Genomic DNA, 22,083 nt, shown 5'->3' with positions numbered 1-22,083 from the left:
ACAAAGGAACAAGGTGTTTCTATAGTAAACACCTGAGTAGATCCAAAACAGGAAAACAGAACTGGCAGACTCTGAAGAAACATCAGAACTGGCCCAACAAGTCCTCATTGTGTTCCATCCCCATCCAGCCTCCTGATCCCTGACCTTCTGACATGGCACACTTTAATAGACCCAAGTCTGCAATGAATGAGGATAACATTCACCAAACATGTTCCACCCACCAGGCATCGAGTAACCTTTGTATGTGCCATATTGTAGCACTTCAGTTATTAGGAAAGATAGACATTTTCTTCATTGAATGATGGAATGAGAAAGTGAGATTTGGATGTACTCAGTAGATTAAATTCTGGCTTGAAGACCCAGATTCGATAAACTCAATGCCTCAGTCCAGTCCTAAATCTGATACTGTTAGACCAAAAGGAAAAGATGGGGACCACAACTGGAAAGTTATGAATAAACTACAATGCCAGTGATGCAAAAGGAGTCGCAACACTTCCTCAGAATTATTCCTCAGTGTGTGCTCTGTCTTAAGGAGATGGTTTCTCCATGAATGTAACACAGAACCAAACTCACTGCTGAGAGAGAGAAAAAGAAAAACTGTGCCAAATAATGTACTATCCATAAAGCAATCTCAGATGAGCGATCTTTGTCTTCATCTACTTTCGAGTCTCAACAAATTATGAAAGACCATTTTCTATAAGCATTTGTTGGCACCACTGATATTCAATCAGTGGACTATACATTTTAAGCAAATATCATTTTTTTTCTAGAATCTGCAGGTAGGTTGGTATACAAGGTGAGTGCTTGGAATGATGTGCATATTAGCTTTCTGCTCTAAAAATCAGATTTTGTGACAGCCATTGCTGCCCTCAGAAATAAAGCTAAAGTTAGCAAGTACATAGACACATAGTCCCCCTGTGTCACCACCAATTGCAAGTGTCCAACACTAGAACCACTCATTTAAATCTGACCTCTTAAGCTTTAATGTGAATACACGCCCTGGAGATGCTTTTTAAATGCAAGTTCTGATTCCACAGGTCTAACATGGAGTGTGTTAATCATTTCCCCTAACAGAGTTCCCAAATGAAATCCAACTTATCTTTGAGGTCACTTTGAACATCTCAGTTGTCAGATGACAAGGATCACAAAACCCTTGGCATTACCACTGAACCTTTCCATATATACAGGAATGACCCTGCCTTCCAGTTCCCACTGAACATTTCTTCTCATGTACTGAGCCCAAAGCATGCATTAGTTCCTTTGTGAACATTCTTCAACATCTGCCCTTCCCTAGGCACATCTCCTCCTTCCTTTAGGCATTTCTTGGCTTCTATGTATTATGTTGTATTAAGTATTACAGACTTAATTTTGTCTTCACGGCAGATTGTATCCCTGTTGGGCAGGGCTGGCATTTATCATGTCTCCTTTATCCTTTGCATCTAGTAGGCCAGCTCATTGGGAAGAGAAGTCAGTGAAGGTTGGCTGAATGGATTAACCAGACCTGGGCTAGAATGTCAGAATTTAAATTTATCCTTTCAAGATGAACTGGTTCATCTCTCATTCTCTCTGCCCTTCACAAGGTGGTTGGTTCAGCATGCTGAGTCCTACTCACTTTCAAGATTCTCTTACAATACAGCATCACTTTTTTATGGACCATCATTTAAAATTGCAGACCTCTCCTGGGAAGAATAGAGCCCAGAAAAGGATGTCTTAATTAGAGGTACTTAGAGGCTGGAGTGTTTTGAGCAAATCACTACTCTCTCTGCCTTGGCTTCTTGCTTTGAAAAGAGTTATGCTAATACCTTCCTACTTGTTCTGGAGTTAAGAAAGTTGTATAAGAAACATGGTAGGAATCATGCTCAGCATAAGGTAAGAGTTATTGGATGCTGTCTGTGGCTGCTGGTATGGTAGAGTAGAGCCTATTGGCATGCTCCCTCCTAGCAAAAGAACTATAGACATCTGACCAAGATGCTCTGCTTCTCATCAGGGTCACATGTCCCCAAGGCCATGCTTTCTTTGTTTCCTGCACACAACATTGTGCTTTTGTATGTGCTTTACTTTTGCATTCATCCCTGTCTTACCTCGTCCTTGATGTTCCTTCTGTTATGCTGCTCAAAAAAATGTAATGGCCATGACCCTTCCTTCTCTGTGTTCTAGTCCCTCCCCTTTATATGGGCTCATAAGGAAACCATTCACAGTGACTCCAATCTCTGTCCACTGAAACTGTCTTTATTACATGATAGGAATTTCATTTTTATTCACTTATTTTGTAACCTTGTATATCATTACCTTTTCTGACTTCTCAGAGGTAAAATGACCCACAACAAATGTCATATTCTCTTTCTCAACAGAAAGAGAGGTTCAGCATGGGAGGAGCTGAGCCATCCATTCCACTTGTAGCTCCTCTCTCAAGGAAGACACAGATTAAACACTTCAACAAAGAACCTTGCAATCCCCCTTTCTTATATAACTATTAATTATACTATTTCTGATTTCAAACATGTGGACTTCTGGCTAAATACGTATTGCATTGTTTCTGTACTATATTCCTGAAAGCCTTTCTACTAGACATGTCACTTTTGATAAAAGAAAGATCCAATTTCAAAGACACCAGTCCTGATAATTGTAATGAGAGGTCTTGCAATTAATGCAAGAAATACACAACGTAGAACTCCAATCAATCATCAGTTACACAATAAAAAAATTATTTAACATGACTTCAAATTATTGCAGAACAGATGTAGTGATGTTTCAAATTAAAGGACATGTTCACATTACACTTCACAAATTTTCAATAACATCCTGCTCTAACATTTTCCAACATTAGTCAATCATTAACTGGTCCCTGTCAGTGTAGGAGATTCTGCACTGCTGACACAATCTTGGTAATATAAGCCTTGGCTCAAAAAGGAAAAAAAAATATAAAATCGTAGTCATCTTAAGGTCATTAAAAGACCACTGAAAACAATGAATACATCCAGGTCCCCGTGCTACACAGTGAATGAGAAAATACATTGAATCAGTTCTGCAGCTCAATATAAAGTGCTCAACACGTAGAGGTATGAGCTTGCCTCTTCCACAAGAGCCCAGGACACCCCAGAGAGGATAGTTATATCTGTTAAAGTGAGAGACCATTCTAGAAGGAAAGCTTCTCTACCTAGCAGAAGAAATAGTCATTTTTCTGAAAATCCCTTTCATTTCTGTATTTATGTTGCTGAAATCCATAGGCCACAGGCTGTAACTAACCATAGTGAGATTATGAAAAGCCACTTAAAAAACAACAAAGAAACCATGGGTCAGGATCACGGGACAACAAAGCACAGTTAGCTCTCGTGTGGTCCAAAGATATATCTGAATGAGATGGAAGTTCCTCTCACTGTCCACTCATACCCAAATAGAAAAAGGTCTTCCCACTTCAAAGTCTTCGGTGTCCCTTCTCTGTTTTTATAACAAAAATCCTTTATCCTTTGCATAGCTCTGAAGGTCCTATGGGGACTTCCCTGACCTTCAAGTTTATCTTATCTTTCTTCTTTCTGAGTCTAAACATGAGAATTTCTCAGAAAAGCTTGCAGCTCAAGAACTCTCATGTTGGTCCCCTTTCATGGCAACCAAAAGAGCCTTCTCACCCTACATACTAGAGACAGATACAAATATATAACCACTGATCACGAAGCAATGGAGTTGGTGAGTCCCTCCCCTTTAAGAAGGTCTGTGACTGACTATATATTCTCAAGTCTCTGGTCACTCACTGGAACATGTTCAATCTAACAGAAGCCACATATTTAAAAAACCTGACTTTCCTCTTGGCAGCTATCAATTTCCAACAATTCTGCAGCTAGGAACCAGATTTGATGACCACCACCCATCTCCATGATGGGATTTGTCTGGCTTGAACTGTGAGTTCATATGTGCAACTGCTCTATTGTGTACAGAAAGAAAGCTCTGCTTTAGTCATCCACCACCTCTGACTCCGACAAGCCTTCTTCCTACTCTTCCACAATGGTCCCTGAGCCTTGGATAGAGTACTGTGATAGAGAAGTCCTATCTATGGAGGAGCAACCTGATATCTGCTATTCTCTGCACCCTGACCAGTTGTGGGTCTCTGGATTAATAGCCATATCTGATGGCAAAGCAGGATTCTTTGCTGATATTTAAGAGAGGCACTAGTGTGGGGACTTGTGCATTATTCTCGTGCCAAGGAAATATGAAGGAATGTCCTGGTTCCTCATTAACTCCTCAAGAATTCAACAACCTTTCATACAATATCAGCACACCCAGAACTGTTAGCTTCAGTCTTCATACATGCTGCTGTGAACAGATATATCAGAGCATACCCAGAAAATAAAACAAAGAAACAAACAGAAAAACAACTGAAGCTTCTCATAATCAAGCACACTACTTCCAGATGGCATTGGGGCGGTAATCAAACAATGACCTTGACTTGTGTCTGTAGCAGTCCAGGTCTTCTATCTATGGGTCCATCCCATTTTCAAGATGGTTTTTCCACTGAAACATGAATGATAGCATCTGTCACTTTCACTAAATGTCTGTATGCACAACTGGTACAAGAAAGATTTATGCCAGACTAGCAGAGTGGACACAGGCTGCCACCTCCATCATAGGCCCAGGACCTACCCTATGAATTTGGGCATGAAATTGGCTCATGGATTAGAGATTTTGTGCTTCAAATGTATCCCACATTTTTCTGACTCTAACACATCCATTGTAACTACTTCATCACTTTGGGCAGCCTTCTTGAATGTCAGAAATGGGATGATTGCTGGAAGGGACTGATGGAAGGTTCTGCTCAATAGAAGGAAAGAGCAGAAGGAACAAAGAACGACTTCCAACTCATGATATAGCAGCCAGAAAGTTCACTTGCTAGGAGCTCAGGGGAAGGAATTTTAACTATTTGACATAAAAGATCTTGAGAAGAAGAAGCTGACCTCCCTGAGATGATGAAATAGAGTTCTCAGCAGCCCAGCTGGACCAGCAGCTACAGGTTGCTGCTGCCAGAAGGAAAGCCTAGCTCACTTACAGGGAGGAGAAGGAACAGGACTATGATGTAATTTAGGTCTCAGAGCAAGCAACAGTCTTCTCATCCAAAGTCTAATACACACAAAAAAGGTGGAATTGCCAGGAGATCCCTCTGAGGCTCCAATCTCTTTTGAAGCAGATTCTTTTCTTAATTATTTTGATAAGATTTTCTAGGGCCTAAACCTCATGAGTCAAGACTGAAGATATGGTTCAACATGCTTCGAATGCCTAGACTATGAGGATGACTTAGGCCTTGAAAGAAGAATCCTGGTTTGTGATAGTCACAAGTCCTACATGAGAGACCAGGAAGAGGTACACACTAGCACTGGTCAAAGTTTCAGCACTCAAAAGCAAGGGAAGAAGGAATGTCCATCCCAGATTGTAAATAACAATTCAGTTGATTGTGGCAGCAGTAGCTGTAGAATTGAACCTAGTTTCAAAGATACTGAGATCCTAAAGTCAGCCTGGCAGGACCGGACTCCTACCTGTTACTTGGCATGGGCCTGTTGTAAAAATCACAGCTAATCACACTTAAATAGGAGGAAAGCAACCACGACATTTTTGTTTCACAGTTTTCATTGTTTTTGTTTTTGTTTTTATTAAATGAAGGGCCCAAACTATTTTGTTTTTCATAAACAACTACTAAACAGAAGTTAGACCTTTGTAAATCTCTAAGATTGAATGAATTCCTTTAGCAATCTCTGCCCTGTCCAGTTTTAACATATAAATAAACAAATAATAAATAAAGAAATACTGGAACAAAACCAAATAAAATCTAACATAAAATCTTCAGATTTTATCCCACTTTCTAGAAAACAGAACATAGTTTACCAAGGATAATCTGAGGTCAAATTGAATTGTAGGATAAATCTTAATTTGGAAAAACACAAGCAAAGAGTATATATATAGTTTTTCTTTTGGGAAAAGTTTCTTCATAATCAATAGAGATTTTAAATACTCTGAACCTGTTTGCCTAGTAGTCAAACATTTTGCATCAACAGAATAAAAATTATCTTTCTAATTTCATGAGTAAGATGCTACAGGGCTCTATCTGGTACTTTGAAATACGACTAGATAAAAAATTGAATATTCTTAGATTAAAATACAGTTTTAAACATTTAATAAATTTGAAGCAGTGAGGGTGAAAACATTTCTTCTCTGGCCTTAAAAGTAGGAGGTGAGGAGGGTTGAACCATCTTAGAACCCAGGAGGCTGAGTCTCCTCTAATGGCCTGATAATAATTTCCGGCTATTGAGAGAACAGTGTGCCCAGTGCCCTAACTGCATTTTGTGAAATTAATAAAGTGAGAAATTGGAAGTATCTTCTATCTTCCTCTCAATATACCTGTTCTGCTTAAAGAACATGCTTGTTTTTTCACATGAAATCAACTAAAAACAAATCATTTGCAATTGTCTCCAAGATAAACTTCAAACTTAGTTAAGCGTGAACATCAATCCTTTTTCTGAGAATCAATTCTGCTACTAAAATGTTATTTGCATTTCTTCATAGCTTGTGGAGTTATAGTTTTCATGATAATATTTTACGATGTCACTCAGCAGGGCCATTTCTACTGAAGTCAATAATAAGAACACAGTCATTGATTCCATTGACATTTATCAAATACCTTATTTCCATGTTCTCTGGTACATTCTGGGATGGGTCTACAAGTCTGAATAAGCCTTAGTTCTCAGAAAAAAAATATCAACAAGCCACAGAAAGAATGTAGAGAAGCCAATTATAATCTTGCATGAAACTTAACAGTGGATGTCTGGTCTATGCAGTATCCTGTTGCTGTCCTAACCATGGATGATCATATCTGGACATCCTTGAACACTGAACTGAGAGATCATCCCCATATAGAAATCAGGTATTTAATGAACCAGCAGTACAGCTTCTGTGTCCAATGAAACCATTGGGTATCAGAATATAAGTGCCACAAAGGTTTTGTAATGTCCAACATTATAAACTGATTAAAGTCAATATGTACTGACACCTTGTAAAACACATATTTTTCACTGTTAGAAATGTGCTCATAGCAATAAGTACCCTGTACTTGGTTCTTGGCTTATGGTACAAATATGTTTCTCTATTCTAAGGACCCGAATATCTTCTGGACATGATGGCACCTTAGATAGGAGGAAGAGGAGTGGTGATTGGAGGAGGAGAAGGAAGAATGAAGAAGAGGGAAGAGGAAGGAGAGGAGGGGGGAGGAAGAGAAGGAGGGGGAGGAGGAGGGAACAGGAGAAGAAGAGGAAGAAGACAAAGAAAGAGGAGGGGGAGGAGGAAAGAAAAAGGGTGCAGAAGAGGTTGTAAGAAGAGGAGTTCAAGGAGTTGTGCATGTGGGCCTAGAATGTAAGGGTAGTGTCACAGCAGGGAAAACAGGGACAGCTGAGGAAAGCTAAAGGTTCCTCACTGCAGTTCTAAAAAAGCATTAAAATGAGAACAGCAGCTAATAATGGGAATGACATTAGTTCAGAATTATAACTCAAAGGAAAAAGTCAATATAGGCTGTGCAGACTTTATGTAAATTTCCCAAAGTCACATCAGTAATAGAAGACACTGCCACACGCAGCAGAGGGTAAGACTAACTGAAGGCCTAACGGCTGCAAACGGCGCTTGAATGAAGTGTGGCTGATAGATTATGTGGCCTCAGCTCTATCTGTGAACGTCAGTGATGACTAAGGACAGCAAGCAGCCTCCACGTGTGCCCCTCCCTGACTGCTACAGGAAATCCACTCCAGCAGTTCTGTGACTTTAAGAGGCTTGACTAAAGGTTTTCACAGATATAGGAAATCATCTTCTAGCAACCACTATTGTGATAACACTGAGGGGGAAAAAAATCCCTGGCTCCTTCACTGTATCTTCTTCCAGAGCATCTACTTCTCTCCTTGACTCAATAACTGTCATTTGTGGTACAAAAACCAAAAATCCGTTGTAGATTTCTTCAGCCCAGTTATAAGAAGTCGTATACTTAACACCGTAACTGAAAACAGCAAATGTCCCTTAATACAGCAACAAACCCAGCTGGGGAGGCCACATCAGATGCACACAGCAGAATGACCTTGGTTGTCTTTCTACTCATTGGCCATCCAGTGCCTACTTCCCACAGCCTGCAGTCCTTACAACTGGTTCTTCAGTAACTGCCAAATTACAAATAAACCCTTAACTCTATGGAAGTGATTCCCTCTAGGCGGTGCCCATTTTAAGTCTGTAAGTGTCTTGGATATAAAAGAGCAGTTTTTACAACTGAAGTGCTTTGTAACTGCTTATTTGATAGTCTAACAGTGTGGGATGTTAGAAACTTCCCAAGGAAATGAGTGTATCCTGGGGAAGCCATCTCCAGGCACAGGAAGTAAACAGGCACGTTAATCTGATTCTTAAGGTCACAGCACGTACAGTTGTAAAGGTCAAGTATTTTCAAAGGCCAATCCTCTGTACTGAGATATGACGCCCCCCCCCCACCAGCCCTCTCTGTGTCTCCTCTTTTCTGGAGAAGTTAGCTCTTTAGTGTTAAACATACAGGAAGATGGAAAGGCCAGAGGAGACTAAAACAGTGTTCCTGTTATCAGTCACTCAATTTATCAACTATATGAATTCCACTGAGAGCCCTTTGCAAAGAGCAGGTAGCTCTGAATCTTGTTAGGAGAAGAGGTTTCTCAAAGTTTCCTTCTTCCACCTTGACAGACCCAGACGGATTTCTCTAAGTTGTAAACACTCTGACACAGCTTGTGACATCTGCCATTCAACATGGCAGCTTCTATGCACACAGCGAAATCCAAGTCCCACCCTCCTAGGAGGACTCCCCATCTCCTTTCCTGTGTACCTCGGACTGAGACCACCTGATGAGACACACTCCTGCTCTACTGCAATTACTAGTTAACTGTTCCAGCAGTTTCTCCCAGGTTGTGGTCTTGGCATAAGATTAGATTCCTTTGAGAGGGAAGTGAATTGACTGATATATTACAACAGATAGTTGTTTAAGACTTAGGATGAATGAGGAACTCTGGGATGCTACAGGGTACATGTTCTGTCTAAATGAGTAAGTCAAATCCAAAACGATTTTTAAAGATTCTTCAGGGAGAATAAAATACATTTTAAGGAAGATTGCCCACTGTGTTACAACTGTGTGAACCATAGCTACCATCTACTTCTGCCAGCACAAGTGCCAATCAAAGGTATTTAAATTTACACCACACTCTTTAATAAATTCCCATTTAATTAAGCAGAAACTACTAAGGCATCTTAAGAATGAGCAAAACCTCATTACAAACATGTTTAGTTGCATTTAAATGAATCCAAATGTTTATGTCTGAAATACACTGCTTATTCAGTGTCCTCTTTTACAGTAAAGGGTAAACTAAGAAGAAATAAACATAAGTCATTTTAGACGTAGTATTGGGATATCAAAGATTAAAAATATTCCCTCTCCAAAAACTACATAGATATATGATTCCGAGAGATGATAGATGTCTCTATTAAATATTACTTTACAATGGAAAGAAACAGCAGTCAGTGAGGGAGAGCTAATTTTCTTTGGAGAGTGGTATACAGTAGCCACTCCAGATCATCCAGTTTTGAAGATAATTCCTTGATGAAATTAGAGTTTGATTTTATTTCTAAGCTTACATACCAATTTTGTAGATCACAAATTGATGAGTTTCGCACAGTTTAGACTAATCCCTGAATGCAAATTGGACATCTTGTCTTTATTAAATTGAACACACTGACTCTATTACATGCCCAAATCCCCAGAGGTAAATTGTGAAGTGTTTCAGATCTACCTCAAGTTATAATTAGGCAGCAGCTTAAACTGTAAGAGCAAGTCCGTCATGTGGCAGCAAACTAATTAAATTAGCAAAACACATTAAGTCTCATCAGCTAACGCTTTGCAAAGATTTCCTATGCGGTCGGGACACTTTCAGTGATGGTTAAGTTTAAATTTTAATTTTAAAGGCCAAACAAATCTATGTAGGAATCAGTCATCACTCCTTTTTACAGCTAATGGAATTTCCAAAGACTGAATTCTATTTCAGAATCTCCAAAGTGTAACCCCCAACAACCTTCATACTTGAACCTATGTCATATTCGAAATATTGATACTTTAAGTGTCATTATCTTCCTCTGGATCTCTATGTTTTGCTCATTTTTCTATGTTGTGTAACCGGTGCTACAAACTTCTCTGCTCTAATTCCACTTGCTTTATAGGCTGAGTTATATTCAATTCTGAGCAGTTTCAGAGTCTGTACTCTGAAATCAGGATCTACTCCTTGAGAACATATCAAGCTAGAGAATGAGTTACCCTGGAGCATGGCTTGGAGAACAAGAGCACTTGCTGTGTAAGCATCAGGACCTGAGTCTGAACCGGTGTAAAATGTTGGGCATAGTGGTGTTTGTCAATAACTGTAGCAATAGGGAAAGTAGGCTTGTGGATCCTCAGAGCTCACTAGCCAAGAGCCTAGCCCAATGAGCAACCTTCTCATTCAGAGAGAGAGAGGGAGAGAGAGAGAGAGAGAGAGAGAAGTGAGTAACAGATAAGACAGTCTTTCTCTGATCACCATTTATAACACACAGTGGGGTGTATGCATCTGCATACTCACATACCTGTAACACACAAATACATATGAACACACACACACACACACACACACACACACACACACACACAGAAACAATAATACCATGGGTTTTCTTAAAGAAAAAACATGCCAAAACATCATCATATTTTACAACTGTATATCATAGATAACTGCAATATCAATTCCCAATATTAAGGCTATCTAGTACAATCTGTTAAGGGTATAATAGTGTGAGAAGCTCTGGTACAATCTGTTCAGGATGTAGTAACTGTCACTTGCAAACGTACTCTTCACAGTTTAGTATAAAAACAACTTTGAATATCAAATCTTATCTTCCAGACATATGGCTCATAAAAGGGTTTGGGTACATAATATTGGCAATGAAAAAAATTATGAGTAGATAAGATAACTTCTGATATACAATTTCAAATTATGTTTTGATAAAATCTTATAAATCATTGTCATAAATTCTCACAGACTACTATGCAAAAGCAAAAGGACCTAGGAGAGAAGTGGAAACTGTAAGAAAAAGTGATCTGTAGGGAAGACACTCCAAGGACAATGTGCAAATTATGAAAGGGACACAGTGATATCGGTTGCTATACCCAATTATCAAAAGTTAGAAATTGAGTAAGAAGAAATCTTCAACAATTACTTAACAAACACAAATAATGAATCTTAGAGTTTGGGGCTCATAGCCCATCCATGTGACTTCCTGGTTTCTAGGATTTCAAGCCACACTGACCTTTCAAGGTACCCTGTTCATCTTTCCATCAATGATATTTGGCAAGACATGTATGATGACAAGAACCAGTTTAAATGCAGTCAGTCATGCTCATGAAAGCACTGGCTTGCACCTGAGAGGGACCCCAGTGTTTGTTACCCAAAGCTGGGACAGTAGCCCAGCTGGTAAAGGGTTCCCGTGCAAGTATAAGGAACTGAGTTCAGATCCCGAGCACCCATGAAAAAGCTGAGTGCAGAATTACATCCGTAACCCCATATATGTTGAAGGAGTGACTAAGTCAAAACACCTGGAGCTTGCTAACGGACCAGCCTTCCTGAATCAGTGAGCTCCAGGTTCAGTAAGAGAGCCTGGGCCAAAACATAAGGTGCAAAGCAACTAAGGAAGACATGCAGTGTTGACTTCTGACCTCCACACACATATATTTACATACATGTACACCTGCATACAGGTAGGCATGCCTACCACACACACAAACACAAAATTCACTGAATAGTGAAACCAAGCCTGGAAGGCAAGAGACAGCACCTTGAGTTAAAAGCATGATCATTCCCTTTCTCGGTGAATCCCACTGACTTTGTTTAAGAATACATACTAAAAGAAGCAGACAGAACACAGCATCAGACTGAGCAAACAAACAGTCAACCATGTGCTTCAAACCAACTCTATTCCACACTGGCTTAATTTGGGCACTGAAAATGTAAGAAACCACTGACTGCATAAATAAGTGGGTGGATGTAGGTCCAGGAGAATATCACTACACATTCTTTGTGAATTGACTCATGCCACATGGCTTAAATGAAAGATTTGAAATCACTTTCTTTCAAGGAGTCAATTAAAGAGGCAATTCCACAGAGCAGTATCAAGGAATGCTAAGTCAAAGATGAACAGTGAAGTCACTAGTGGGTTAAGGTCCTCCACTGTGAGTAACTAGGTAGGTTAAGGTCCTACATTGTAAAGTCATTAGTTATGCTAAGGTCCTCTGGCCTTCTATAAGACTTTGTCCTTCTGTCCTCCTGGTGGAAACCAGGGTGCTCCTGGATCCAACAACTTGTCTTCAACATGTCCACACGGCTTGCCTTGTTCTTGCGGCAAACTCATAATAGACAGACATAGAACAGGGGGCGGGGGGGGGGGAAACGTTTCCACCTGCAGAAAACAATAGGGTTTTCTGATTTTTACTATTACAGAGGGTTTTTTAGTTTTGTTTTGTTTTTTAGTTTTGTTTTTTTCCCTAGTGTACTGGCTGGTTTTGTCTGTCAACTTGACACAAGCTGGAATTAGTACAGAGAAAGGAGCCTCTGTTGAAGAAATGCCTCCATGAGATCCAACTGTACATTTTCTCAATTAGTGATCAAGGGTGGGAGGACCCATTGTGGGTGGTGCCATCCCTGGGCTGGTGGTCTTGAGTTCTGTAAGAAAGCAACCTGAGCAAGCCAGGGGGAGCAATCCAGTAAGTAACATCCCTCCATGGCCTCTCATCAGCTCTTGCTTCCTGCCCTGTGTGAGTTCCTGTCCTGACTTCCTTTGGTGTTGAACAGCAATGTGGAAGTGTAAGCTGAAGAACCCTTTCGTCCCCGACTTGCTTCTTGGTGATGATGTCTGTGCAGGAACAGAAACCCTGACTAAGACACCTAGTTTGTTCAATCCAACAATGCTGCATCAAACTGCTGCTTGGCAAATTACTCGAGGTACATAATCTCAAAAAAAAATCATTTTATTCCCATTGTCCCAGGTATTTCTTTGTAAATATGTTTTTCCAGACTTGTAAGACAGCAAGTGAAAAAGCTGAGAAGCCCAAAACAAAGGAGAAGCAACCAACCTGCCAAACCTGCAGCCAAGAAGGCTGGTAGAGCCTCAGCTGGTGCCTCAGCTGGTAGAGCCTCAGCTGGTAGAGCCTCAGCTGGTAGAGCCTCAGCTGGTGCCTCAGCTGGTAGAGCCTCAGCTGGTAGAGCCTCAGCTGGTGCCTCAGCTGATACCTCAGCCAGAGCCACAGCTGGCGTGGACAAAAAGGGAGGCCTAAGGGCCAAAAGCCCAAGTGTGAGAGCAAAACCTTGTCCTGGCAAGAGGAACTGGAAGGTACTCTTGATCTGCTAAGCACTCCACAAAGGCCTAGCGCAAAAGGAGATACTAAGCTGCAAAATGAACAGAAGAAAAAGTAGCTGACCTCTGCTACTGTCACAAAACCACCTGGTGGTAGCAGGAATGGTGGTGATCAGTGTAGTTACACTTTGAAAAATGCCTAGATAATACCCTATTGAAGACAAGCCACGGAAGCCACTGAGGCATGGGGATATGTGTGTCAGCCTGCACACGAGTCAGCTCTATGCCAGCACCATTCCCAGTAGCATCTGAGCATCCTCAGCTGGCACCACACCAGTGAGAGAAATTTTCCTGAAGCATCTGAGCATGGCTGCTCCTAGTCACTGATCCTCTTAGTTTTGACCGAGCTCCTCTGGGTAGAACACACCAGAACTTTCTCATTGCCACCTCTTTGAACATCGCCGCAGAAAAGGTTAAAATCCCCCAAAACCTGATTGATGTTTACTTCAAGAAGAAGCACTTGTGCATGCCCAGGCACCATGAGAGACAGGTCTCCCCCATGGAGAGATACCAGTAACAGAACATGGCTGATCAGGATGTGTGCACTTGCAGAATTTGCTAAACATCAAAGTTGTTCCTCAGCTCCATGGCTAACTGTGAGTTCAGTTCTTTCTGACAAACTGGTGGTCTAAATTGCTAACAACCAAATCAAAGAACTTCCTGTGTTACAGAGGAAAGGAAGGGAGAGAGGGAGAGAAGAAGGGAGAGAGGGAGGGAGGGAAGAAGGGAATGAGGGAGGAATAAACAAACAAATGAATAAATGAACAAACACACAAACTGGCCAGCCCTTATAATCCCGACATCCTAGAACTGTGCAGGCATCCAGCCTAATCAGCAACATTTACGAAGCAACCGTCATGCTGGAGCGATCCCCGAGAAGGACAGCTGACCTGGCTGTGTTTAAAGGACAGCTAGCTGAACTAATAAGTTCATTTCACTTCAGAGGAAGATAAAGGCTGGTCTGCTGAGATGTCACCTTTAGAGCCACATCCTGATGCCATGTGCTCCACAAAAGTCAAAGCTCAGCTTGCTTTCTGGGAGGCACAAAACCCAACCTGGTTCATTGACACCGCTCAAGGATGGTTGGTGTGTGCCTTCATCCAATCTCCATCCTAGATGTGATTTACACTGTTTGTAGTCAAAGGATATAATTTTTAGGATGGGATTCTCGAATGGATGATGAATGGGAATGACTTCAAAGACCAGAAGGAGGAAAGCAACATGACTGGAAGACATTATACTGTGATGTGCAAGATTGGCATGTAGATTATTCAGGAAACCAGAAAATGCCCAGCTTTCTGTACTTGGACCTAACCCCTCCTAATAGTGTCAGGAGACCAGGAGCTTAAAGTATCACAAGGAATATAATGGGCTATAAAGAAAGCCAGTATCAGTTGTTAGGGAGAACTCCATGTCTCCAGCATATACCTTAGTCACACACAATGTTTGCTGGAGAACATTTCTTGTGAGTCTAAAATACTATTCTCAGCTAGTGTTAATAATGGACCCTGTAATCCTAGCACTTGGGAAGCCAAGGCAGAGAGACTGCAAATTCAAGGTTAGCCTAATCTACACAGAAAACATCTACATCAGATTAAAAAGTGGCTTTTTTCTCATAGGTTTAACAAATGTTATTAACAAATTTCATGAAACCATGAAACACATCCCAAAATGAGCCATGTTGAAGCAGGCACTGCACATTGGCTATGAGCACAAGACCATTCACAGGCAAACCATAGCCCCAGAGCAGGTCGTGCTACTTCCTGCTTCCCTTCCAAAGCTGAGAAGCAGCAATTCCAAGGTGCTCTTAGTGTGATTCACACATGAGTTTGCAGAAGTTCCGGCTTACTCTACAGCATTCACCACTGTCCAGTTAAAAAGTAAGGACAGCCTTAATGATTGTCCTTGTGTCTACTTACATTAAACCTCCACTAGCATCCTCTGCCCAAGTTAAAGCAGATGTGAATGTCCTTCTCTTCATTGTACACGATGTCCTCCATTTACAGCACCACACATTGTACAGTAGAATCCACGTTCTCTAATGAGGGGCAGCGCCTGCACCACTAGCTACTTGACAGTGGTCAGACTCCAGTTCACACTACTATATTCACACAACACCACAAACAATAACAAAACACAGGGACCAATACAGCATCTTCTTTTTCCTCCCCATCCCACCTACGGACAACCCAGAACGACTGTAAGGTGTTTGCTGCCCTACTGCTATGGTTCTCCAGAGCTCAGGGAAATGAATAATATGCAGTATTTCTTTATTTTCTAAATTATTACCTAGTTGTTTATTAGTCTAGACCTTTAAACTGAAAGTCAGCCTGTGCTCCCAGAAGGTGATGCTGATGAAGTCAGGGGTGAAAGAAATCAGAGAGCCTACAAATTGATGATGATCACTGTAAAGATCCAGCTCCACTTTTACTAGTTTTCTTATCACTGAGAGTTAAAGGCTGGGGATAGAGATGGCTCAGCGAAAAGGACATTCTGCTCTTCCAAGTTTAGTTCCTAGCACCCCTATTTCCCATGACTGCTCTACCACTAGCTCCAGGAAATCCAATATGCATTTCATATGCATGTGATTTTGTATACACACACACACCCTGTTTTTTAAATATAAGGTTAAACATAATTCTTGACAATGGTGCATAAAGAATCAAAAGATCAGGTTTAAAGGAGCCTCTCTGTACTCTTGGCAGGAAGCTGACACTGGCCTTCTGTTAATCTATGAGAGCACTGCCAATAAGCATCACCTGGTATTTTCCAGAAGGAAGGAACTCACATAACATCAGGTAAATGCACTTGTGGAGGTCAGGGAATGTGCCCCCATAATCATTCATCCCAAGAAGCAGCCTGAGGCCCTGTCATCTGTTTGGGGAGGAAATGAACCCTGGCTTCTCACCAGCCTAGCACAGAAGCAGCTGTGCACCAGGCAGCCCTCAAAAGCACTTTCCTGAAGTAAATGCCCACCCTGCACTTAGAGCTTAATGGTTTAAATTTTCATTAGTCAAACACACGTAGAGAAAACTGGATACTCATTCTTTAACCCCTCCTCCCCCTCTTTCAGATAGCAAAGGGTAGCACATCCTTCTTTTACTATTTTCAGCTTCCCAACTGAATGAAACCTTCCACATGGATAGGGCTTTTCCTCCTGTGATCTGGAAAGGGACTCCACACTAATGTAGCCCATTGGTAAAAATTCTGTTTCCTAGGAATGTCAAATTTTCATAGTCTTTATCCCTGGTATCATTTTCATCATGTCAGAAAATACAATCATGACAGAAGGTATAAAACATTATTGTAAGAACCAGTACCTCTCCCCAGGGTGTGAGAAGAGAAAAAAAAGGAAACTTGAGGCCCTTAGGCTTTCTTCATTTTATTTTCAAACATAGAGCATCATTTTAAGTGCAAAAAAATAATCCTAGAATCTCTTTTCCCAATTCTTTCAACAAAACACTAGTATTTTCTATGCTTAAAGGGGGAATGAGAAAAACATAAACACAGGCAAACACAGATTATCTAAAATTTAACCATTTTCATAATAGACACATGGGATGTGGCAAGAGTAATGGCCACATACTTGTGTGACAAGAATCTCATAAAAGGGACCTTAGCTGAAGAGAGCCACCCTGAACAAATGGAGCTGTTTTCATTCTGTTTCTTGGAGAGGAAAGTGGTTGTAAACAACACAGTGAGGACTGCTCATTGCCTTCACTGAGTTTCAAGAATGATCAAATGCCGCTGTTTAACTTAGCTAGCGGAAAATTAAAATTGGACTGCTACCTGGCCCTTTGCTGTGCTAAGTAGAACACACCAATCCATCTGCCTTAGAAGCTGCTGATGCACAAGAAATAATGCAAGGGTCTAAACACAAATGGATACAATCCAGCCATCCAAGCCACCTATACACTGGTCTGAGAATAATGAGCCCTGAGAAAGGCATTCTGTGCTCCCTGACACCAGACAGAGAATATAAGGAGAGAAACCAGTGGAGGATAAGTAGCCGCATCGACACATGGATCCCAATACTGATGAACAGAATGTAAGAAGGCAAAGAGTCAACGTCATCCCGGGAGCACGACTCCCAATGTTAAAAGCAGCAGAAGCTAAGCCTCCAAAAGGAAGCTGGACACAAGCTTCCCTAGCGCCCTGTACATCTGAGAAAACCAGGATGCGTATGCAAATCAGCTGACCCTATTTAAAAATGCCTTCTAGCATAAATGGCCCAAAAGTGACTTTTGTTGCATAATTAATTCAGAGGGAGCTCTTACTCAGAAAGGAAATTATCTTTTGTATTTCACACTAAGATTAAAAATAAATTTGGGTCAACATTCTACTAAATACCATAGAAAAATTCTTCATCCAATCAAATATTAGCTGAGGAAGCAGTTGAATTCCAATGTATACAACTGTAGAATCCATCATCAACCATGGGAGCACAGCGGTCATGTTTAGTAGTGATGTATTATCACATATTATTTAAATAATGAAATTAAGCTTCTCTGCATATCCAGAGCTTCCGTGATTAATCATGTCCTACATATGTCAGAACTGTGACCCTCCCATCACCACCAGCCTGAATTCAAGGAACAACTATTCTGCACATTCTTGTAGGAACTTACAACTTGTATCAAAAGCTCTTATAATCATATCATTTTGCCATACTGGAACATGGGTATAGGATGTCACAGTGACTTTGACAGCCTGTCACCTGTTGGCAAAATAATGCCAACTGCCTTCACGTTAAGACACTTCCATCCCACCAAACCAACTTCAATAGCAGTGCCAACAGCGAAGCCAAAGCAAACCTTGGGTCATCACTGCCTTCTCCTTTTCGAGACTCTGATAAACTCTCATGCAGTAGACTAGGAGTAAATCTCTCACACTCAGCCAGCTCTGTGATAGAGAAAAAGAGATAGGAAGAGCAGCGATGCCTACCTTCGCTGGTGGCCACATTTTTCTGGGCTTTGGTTGGTGTGTGATCTGTGCTTGAACTCACGTCGGATGAGACGCTTGAGCTGCCCTTGCCTAGAACAAAACAAGAGGGAAAAGTAGCTTCTGAGTTTTGTAGGTTCAGAACTGGACCATGCCTTTTACTCAGTCACACGCTAAGCCACTCCTTTCCAAGTAAGTGGCAATAACACAAAATGTGGAGTTTGTTAAAGGGTTTTGACTTATGCATTCAGTATCTCTGGGGAAATATTTGACACCCATTACAGCAGAACCAAAACCCTCTTATAATACATCCTGATTATGAACTCACAAGAGTATAAGACATGGGCAATGTGCTAATATAATCTTGGTTTGGCATAAACAAGAATAAGTAAGGAGGTGTGGGGAGTACACCGACTTTGGTAATACCGATACACTTTGCATCCCATAGCTCTCAAAAAAAGAACTCTCAGAATGAAAAACAATTATCAGAGGAGAAAGAGCTTGTAGGCTCCACATGACTGTATCACATTAAGAACACAAATCCATGGTTCAATATCTTTCTGGGAAATAACATAAAACAAACAAACAAACAAAAAACAAAAACAAACAAAAAAAAAACCCTACATATCCAACACAGTGATCCTCAATCCAGGAAGAATTTTTCTATTCAAAAGGATGCATGAAGATGCTTAGCATAACTTTTGGTTGTCGTGAGCAGGACAGAAGAACTACTGGTATGTGACAGTGGCCAGGATTGTTGCTAAATGTCTTAGAATGGACAGGACATCAGAAACAATTTTATAGCATAAACACCAGGCACCTTGGATTGAGATGTCCCATTCCTCCTGACTGTACCTAAGTCCAAGGGCTGAGTTTCTGCACCTTTCACCTTTTACACATGCATTAATAAACACTGTCTAAAAGACATAATAATGACTATAAATACAAACCACACTAGTCCACAGAGGGGAGTCCCTGAGAGCTAAGATGGGAGATTTCAAACTGTTCCACGTTACCCATGTCCTTGTGTCATCTCCTACCTCTGTAACTTTAACTATCACAATAGAGCAAAATGGAAGGGGGTTTGCTGATGAGACTAAAGGTTGTAAGTTAATAATTATTTAATTAAGCAAAAGGAAGACTACCTCATATGGACCTGTCAGAATGAGGTAAGTATTTTGAAGGATCTAGCAGAGAGAGGAGCTCCTGTTGTCCTTGAGTTCTGAGCAGCAAATGCTAAGGTTAGCGTTGGTCATTTCTCACAATGGGATGAAGTTGGCCAACATCATCTGTGAAAAGAAGACCCTGGCTCTTAAAGGACAGCCTGGATCTGGCGAATACTCTGGCTGCTGCTTTGTACCACCCAGTGCAAAGGACTCAGCTAATTCATACCCAGAATCCTGATCCGACTGTGAAATAACAGCTACACCTCCCTCGTGTTAGAGTCTTTTATGTCACAGTGATTGTGCAGTGGTAGAAAACCCACTAACTGTATAAAAACAGGTTATGAACAAAAGTTGATAGTATACGGAGAGGCACCGACTTCTAATAGTCTTCCCAGTGAGAGATGAATTGGATATTTACTTTCTACCAAATTGTTGAAATCTTAAGCCCCAAGGACATAGCATTAAAGAATGAAGCGCTTGGGAGGTAATTAATTATGAGAGTGCAATCCTCATAAATAAAGACTGTGCCTTGGTCAAAGGGGTCTGAGCTCTCGACTGCCACATGAGGGTGCAACTGAACAGCAGTATATGAATCAGGAGCAGGTCTTTAGCGAGCATCAACTGTCCAGACATCAGCTAAACTATCCCTAACCTATCAGCTTTCAAAGTGTAAGGAGTAGGTTTCTATTAGATATAAACAACCTAGTCTTGGGTATTTTATCATAGTATTCTGTACAGACTAAGCCAAGTTTAGTTGAGTGAGTCGATAGTCTAAGCTCATAGCACACAACAGCACAAACTCTTATATGTAAGGAGCTTCTGGATTCTATCTCCTATGTAGGAAGTCAGAAATATCCAAGTTCATGGGTAATATCACCTGAGCTGGGAAGACAAATGGAGTTGTTTCCTCTTGCCATGATCCCTAACTAACTGTTGGGGCTCCAAACCAAGTCTGCTACTTAGATTGCAATTCACCAATGTCTCCCTGCATTTTAAGTAAGACAGTAAGTAACTATTTGTTTGGGTCTAACTAACATTTTGGACTGGAGCCTTTAGAGGTCAATTGACATAGTGAGCCTCTTACCAACTTAGTACATAAACTTACTCTCTGTCCTCAGAACACATCTTCTTTGCTTGGTATTCTTGAACATTCACTCCTCCTACCTCCTTTCTGCACTGGAAGTTCAGCATCTATATCAGATAGGGGAGGTACTTAAACTAAGAGATTTCTGCTGGCTTAAACTGATTGATGACTCTGAGTCCATTAGATTATTCTTCAAAGCCAAAGAATATAGACACTCTTTTTAACAGGGCAAAAATGATATTCTGCACCGTCTAATGTATAGACTTAAATGTTTCAATTATGTTCTTACTTGGTGATATATAAATGGAAAATTTAAAATAAACTCCGTATGTTCTACCTCTGATTCAACAAGAAAAGCAAACCAAAATAACAAATTAAGCACAAAATAATAAAACACATAGCATTCAAGTGTAATAGCATTAATTTAACGTGATAGCTGATGGTGTGGGTTTTGCTGGAATTAACTTGCATTTCTTGGCATGAAAATTTTAAACACTGGCTCCTAAAGGCTATGTATGCTTGTTTTGAGGATTTCTCTGTTGCCCTTGGGTGTGTGAGAATTAACTCCACCTGCCCATCACTCCTTGCAATGAACACAGATTTTTGGTTTAGGGAGACAGTGGTCTGGAACTTTCTATGGAGATCAGACTAGCTGTGAACTCACAGAGCTTCCTCTTCCTACCAAGTGCTGAGATTAAAAATGTGGGTCACTACAACATGCAAGGAGTCCCCTCTTACAACAACGTAGACCATGGGCAGAGCTTCATTTGGTCTGATTGCTTCATTCGAATCTTCACAATTCTGTTTTTTCCATACTATTAGTCCAAAACCATTGCAGAAGAGCCCTCCCTTAGGAGACAATGATGTCTTACAGTGGGACTCTTATGCTGTTAAACCAAGATGTTATCTTTTAAGAATTTCACTACATACAGTAATCATTCATGCAATGAACCAGTTGTCGGAATACTAGCACACAATGAGTAACGATTACAGCAGGACACCCAGAGAATCCCTCAACTTTAATAACCATTCCTTCATGTTGGTAGCATTCGTTTGTAAATTGTCATCACATTGAAAACACAGAGATATCAAATGCCTGAGGAAATTCTCAGTCAGCACTGGAAACATGCACCATCCTTGTGCTAGTGAATGAGGAGAAGGAAGAAAAGGGAGAGAACAATATTATGAATGGGTCTGTGTGGATCTGGCAGTGAGCACCTTGATACAGTGGAACACCCTCATACTTTAGATGATTCACCTTATTAAATATTCACTCCATGTGCTCAATATGCTCTCAATTGTGCTTCCAAAACTCTTTACTGCTCCTCATTGAAAATGTTAGACTTCTCCATTTCCTAATTATCTCACCAATACTAGCACAGCATCATGGTTATGATGGATGGCTATTAAATCCTGAGAGTATATATCTATTTT

The 22,083-nt window shown here is 40.7% G+C and overlaps 1 protein-coding gene across 1 annotated transcript in view; it reads right to left on the bottom strand.

Annotated features, from left to right (window-relative positions):
* The window catches only part of Fbxl7 (F-box and leucine rich repeat protein 7), a 351,877-nt gene that overhangs the window by 224,058 nt on the left and 105,736 nt on the right, over positions 1-22,083 (bottom strand). Inside the window, exon 2 of the mRNA XM_032898687.1 lies at positions 18,403-18,492. The gene's annotated coding sequence lies outside the window, so the exon portion shown is untranslated. The remainder of the gene's footprint in view (positions 1-18,402; positions 18,493-22,083) is intronic.

This window comes from Rattus rattus, chromosome 3, assembly GCF_011064425.1.
Source record: "Rattus rattus isolate New Zealand chromosome 3, Rrattus_CSIRO_v1, whole genome shotgun sequence".
Classification (NCBI taxonomy): Eukaryota; Metazoa; Chordata; class Mammalia; order Rodentia; family Muridae; genus Rattus; species Rattus rattus.
The sequence above is the reverse complement of the archived record's forward strand: the minus strand, read 5'-3'. Positions and strand labels throughout refer to the sequence as shown.